The following is a 5,000-nucleotide window of genomic DNA, read 5'->3' as shown; positions in this document are numbered from 1 at the left end:
AACCAAAAGCAAAAAAGAAAAATATAATTTATAATCTTTAATGCATTTTTGTTCTCTTTTGTGTCTTTGTGGTCCCGTGTCACTGAAGCCAAGATGGCTTTGGCGAGACGAAGCCCAACGAGGTCGAGAAGTTTTCAAAAGGACCGAGTGAAAGTCCTGACATAGCAATGGAAGGAATGTCGGGCCGGCCCTTAATTGGGGTCCCTTTGCTTGTTGTCGAGTCCAGTTCATTATCGTAAAATAGTAGTAATAGTTCTATCTTCGTTCCTTGGCTCTGGTTTGCTTCTGTTTCTCCATTCTCCTTCCTATTCTGCGCATCCGATGATGAGCGTGCGGGCTTCTGATCGTGGTAAGTCGTGCCTCTCTTCCCTTTGAAAGGCTGTGCCTTCCTTAACCTTCCGGCGCTTCAAAACTTTTTCACAGAAATCGACATGCTGAAAATTGCGGTTCGAGCATGAACCTCATAGCAATGCAAACTTTGGGCAAAACTTTGAAATGCTAACTGCATATATATTGACTGTTCACTTTTTCGGGGCAGAGGGGAAAAAGAAAGAAAGAAAGGGAGAGGGAGAAAGAAGCAGAAAAAAAAAAGGGGGGGAGAGATATTGAGACAGAAGGACAAAGCGGAAAAGAAATTGGAGGGACTGAAAAAGACGAGTGGAAGAAAAACAAGACAAAAGAGGATGTACACATGTGTGTGTGTGTGTGTGTACTACAACATGAGTGGGTATGTATGTATACGTATATATATATCTCTCACGCCGTGGTGACGACGACTGCGGTGGTGGCGGTGGTGCTTCTCATTTCTACAAATACCGAAGCACACATCGGCCCCTCCTTCGAAAGCTGCAACTAGACTAGATAAAACATATAAACCACATTGGCATTTAAGGTGGTTGCAATGCATAAACAAAAAACTAAAAACTTATGCATCTGACAAAATCTGCGGGTAAACTTACTTTCGCGCATGCCCGTTGCCCCCTTCAAGAACGCACAGATTCTTGTCCTGTAAATAAATAAAACAAATTAATCCTCAATACGCATATACAAAATCTCACTCGTAAAGAACCAGGCGTTCGGTAGCACCTCACCTCACCTCCGGACAACGAGGAGCGCCGGAAGGGGCGCAACCCACTGACGATTATCAATCCCTAAACCTATCGCTCGCACTCCTCTTTGCTTAGAGACATTGAGATATTCACAGACGCCGTTCCTTGAGCTGTAGAAAAAATACGGCGTAAACTTTCTGCGTAAAAATAGATGTGGTAGCCACTGTCTCGCATGTTTATACATCTTTACATCCTTATTGCCCACATGTCACCTGTGCCTGGTACATAATCGAGTAATGTGTTACCCCAAATTACTTATTCTTGGGCCTCAATTTATAGGTCTTGAGTTGCTTCCTCAGCCTCTTATTCTGATTAGTTCGAAAGAAAGGTGCCTCACCGCTTCTGCGAACTTCACTGTGAGCACCCTTTTCGCTCACATGCAGTGTAATCAGTAATGAATAAATCCACCAAACAAATGCAGAAAGAGTGGAAAGCATCACCAAATCCAAACGCAGTGTTTGCATGATTAAGCAAATGCATCAAATTGTGGGGTAGAGAGAGAGAGAGAGAGAGAGAGGAATCAAGGGAGGGATGGAGGAAAGGAGGGAGAAGAGCATGGATGGAAGGAGAAGAAAGGAAGAAGTAAATGACGGAGGCGGAGGAGAAAGGAGAGGCGACGAAGCTGGACTGAAGAAGAGAGAAACTGAGAGGGGAAAGGAAATTAGAAAAAAATGAAGGACAAATGGAAGGGAATAAAGAAGAGGAGAGAGGGGAAAGGGGAAAAAGAAGGAGAGATGAAGGGATGAAGAATCGGGGAAGAAATAAAAGCAGACGATAGAGAAGGAGGAAAGGGAAGGGGCAAAAGGGAGAAAATTGGAGACGGAAAGGAGGACGGGACGCAATCGGGGAGGGACGGGAGGGAGAGGGGGAAGGAGAACAGGAAGACACAGGGAAAGAGGAGAAGGGGAGAGGGAGGAAGTGAAGCAAGAGAAAGGGAGAAAGAGCGAAAGAAACGAAGGAAGGAAAATGGAAGAAGGGAGAGAGAGAAAGGAAGGAGGTGAAAATGAAATAGGGAAGAGAAAGAGGAGAAGAGAGAAAGAAAGGAAGGCGGGTGAAATAGGAGAGGGAAGAGAGAGCATACAGCAACTCCGTTATAATTCACTGGTGCCCAAATATCCCCCAGATGAGGAATAGCACCAAAGTCAAAGAAATGAAACAAAAGTAATAGAGAAGGAGACCAAGCCACTCCCTCTTCAACCCGCATCGTGAACACATAACAAGGGCCAGATCTCCATCAGACATTTTCTGATGGAGATCTTTGGGGATGAACTCCAGCCGAAAAAAATAACAGCGAAATAAAGGAACTGCTCCGGCGTTGTTGAAAGAACGGAGAATTAATTAGTCCCGCAGACGAGGCAATTATCTCCATGAGGGGGCGTGTCTATGTTGGATACAAATGAGCAGGTAAAATGATGGGTTTACTGAGAGACAACAATATTTTTAAATGCTGAGTGATATGAAAGGGATGGACTGAGATAGATAGATAGATATATAGATAGATAGATAGATAGATAGATAGAGAGATAGAGATAGATAGATAGATAGAGAGAGAGAAAGAGAGAGAGAGAGAGAGAGAGAGAGAGAGAGAGAGAGAGAGAGAGAGAGAGAGAGAGAGACTAAGAAAAAAATATCCCTGACCAGCCGACAAAGGGATGCGAGGGTTGATCCAGATTATTCCAAAGGCGAACTTAACGCAGAGCGATGCAGAGTGCACTTCCCGTGGACTTTGGCGAAAGAAAAAGGAACGAAAACATGATTATTGCGCAATTTTCGTACTTGATTCAATGGAAATAGGAGCAGCAAGTGTACATGTGTGTGAGTTTGCAGTTGTTCATGATTGTATATAAGTTAAGGTTTCAAGGGATAGTGCATCTAATCTACTGTTCGCTTATTGCATAGATATATACACATACATATATACAAACATACATATATTAGTATGCACACACATACATTCTTGCATACACGCATACATAACACATACCATCTGCGGTTGAATATGACACACCAAGAAGGACATTCTAAGTGTTGCGACCCGCCGCTAAGCGGATAGGGAGCGCATTTGCTTCCACCTTGATCGCATCCATGACACTGACCGGCGGTCGGGACGCTCGATTCCATTTCCACTTGAATGGAAAGTCCTTCCCTGGGGAAGCTGTTGCCTCTTTTGCTCTCCCTCTGGAACTCGAGTTACTCCCTTTCTTGTATGGACGAGGAATAGTTTTATGGAAGAGTGAGTGAGAAATAGAGAGAGAAACAGAGAGAGAGTGTTGTGTTGTAGACATCCAATCGCTGTTACCTATTTGTCAGTTCTTTGGGTCCCACCTCTGATACCAGTTTGTCAGGGTATTGGTATCCCTGCCATGTTGTTACAATTTGTGAGAGGTATTAGTGCCCCCCACTTGGTGGTGCGTTGAAACGCACGGAATGGTTCATGATGTTTAATAAAGATGGTCGATGGTAGCGTGGACGGAGGTTGAAGACACTTAAGTGTCGTCATGCAGAACAGAGTAATTTGCCAAAGAGTGTTTCCATTGATCAAGGTGACGGTCAGAAGTCATGAGTGAAGTGAGCTTGGCTAAAAATCAGTACGGCAGCGATGCCGCCCTCATTGGTCACTCACAGCGGTTAGAGGGTATGACTTTGAAGGCTTCTGATCACTCAGAGACAGACAGACATACAAAAAGGACAGAATGATAGACAGAGACATACAGATGTACATATATATGTGTGTATATATATATATATATATATATATATATATATATATATAGAGAGAGAGAGAGAGAGAGAGAGAGAGAGAGAGAGAGAGAGAGAGAGAAGGGGGGGGGGGGGCAATGACAGAGAAAGAAACGATGAAGGGAACACATATTAACCCATTGCCGTCGGGGAAAAGGAATGAAAAATGGGGAAAATGCTGTGGTAATTTTTAATATTTTTTTGTGAAATGTCTCTACACATAGATGGCTCTACCTTACTTGATTTCACCTTTCCTTGAATTGGCGGCAAATTGCATTTTTTATTAGTGCTATGAATATCGATGGTGTTATTTTTATTATAAACATTATATTTACTATAATGTTATAACTATTAGTAATAGCAAAATAAGATAACATAAAATATTTTCGTAAATTAAAGAAAAGGGTAAACGGACGAGACGGGCAGTTCTCGTAACTGGCTCATTGGCGATTTAGTACAAGTGTAGCCATCTATGTCTAAAACAATTAAACAAGAAAACTCACAATGGGCATGACATGGACGTACGTGACATGCCTGTCGCGAATGGGTTAAGAAAAAAGCATGGCAGAGGGAGAGAGAAAGAGTTCCGAAGAAAACGATAAAAATCTAGACGGTGTTGGGACAGCAATACCTGAGACATTGAAGCAAGAAATGTCATTTGCTGCAAAAGTTTGTATCATAACTTCGATCTCCTGTGATGTAAGGTCATTGGAACAATATCTGCAGCTCGACTTTTGGTTTTCGCTGCGAAGACTGGAGAAGAAAGTTTCCGAAATATTATCCATCGTGATATATATCATGGAGAAGTAATGTATGTCTCTTATATTTTACGAAGTATTAAGTAATAAAGAGGGGCAAAGATTCTCGCACACTCACTAAAGCATACAGACATATGGATGAATATATATATGTGTGTGTGTGTGTGTGTGTGTGTGTGTGTGTGTGTGCAATGCTAATGTTTTATTGTTGTGATCATACATACATATATTTAGATAACTTGCATACTGTATAATTTTTTGGGGGGGTGGAAGGGCGAGATAAAGAGAGGTTAAGGAGAACTTTTTCAACTACGCCAAAAAATACCAGTAGATTAGTTTCAAAGACTGGAGGGTAAGCTGAGAACTCGGGAAGGTATGTCGCACTGCCTACTGG

The sequence above is a fragment of the Penaeus chinensis genome, chromosome 11 (assembly GCF_019202785.1).
Source record: "Penaeus chinensis breed Huanghai No. 1 chromosome 11, ASM1920278v2, whole genome shotgun sequence".
In the NCBI taxonomy this organism is placed as follows: Eukaryota; Metazoa; Arthropoda; class Malacostraca; order Decapoda; family Penaeidae; genus Penaeus; species Penaeus chinensis.
The sequence above is the reverse complement of the archived record's forward strand: the minus strand, read 5'-3'. Positions refer to the sequence as shown.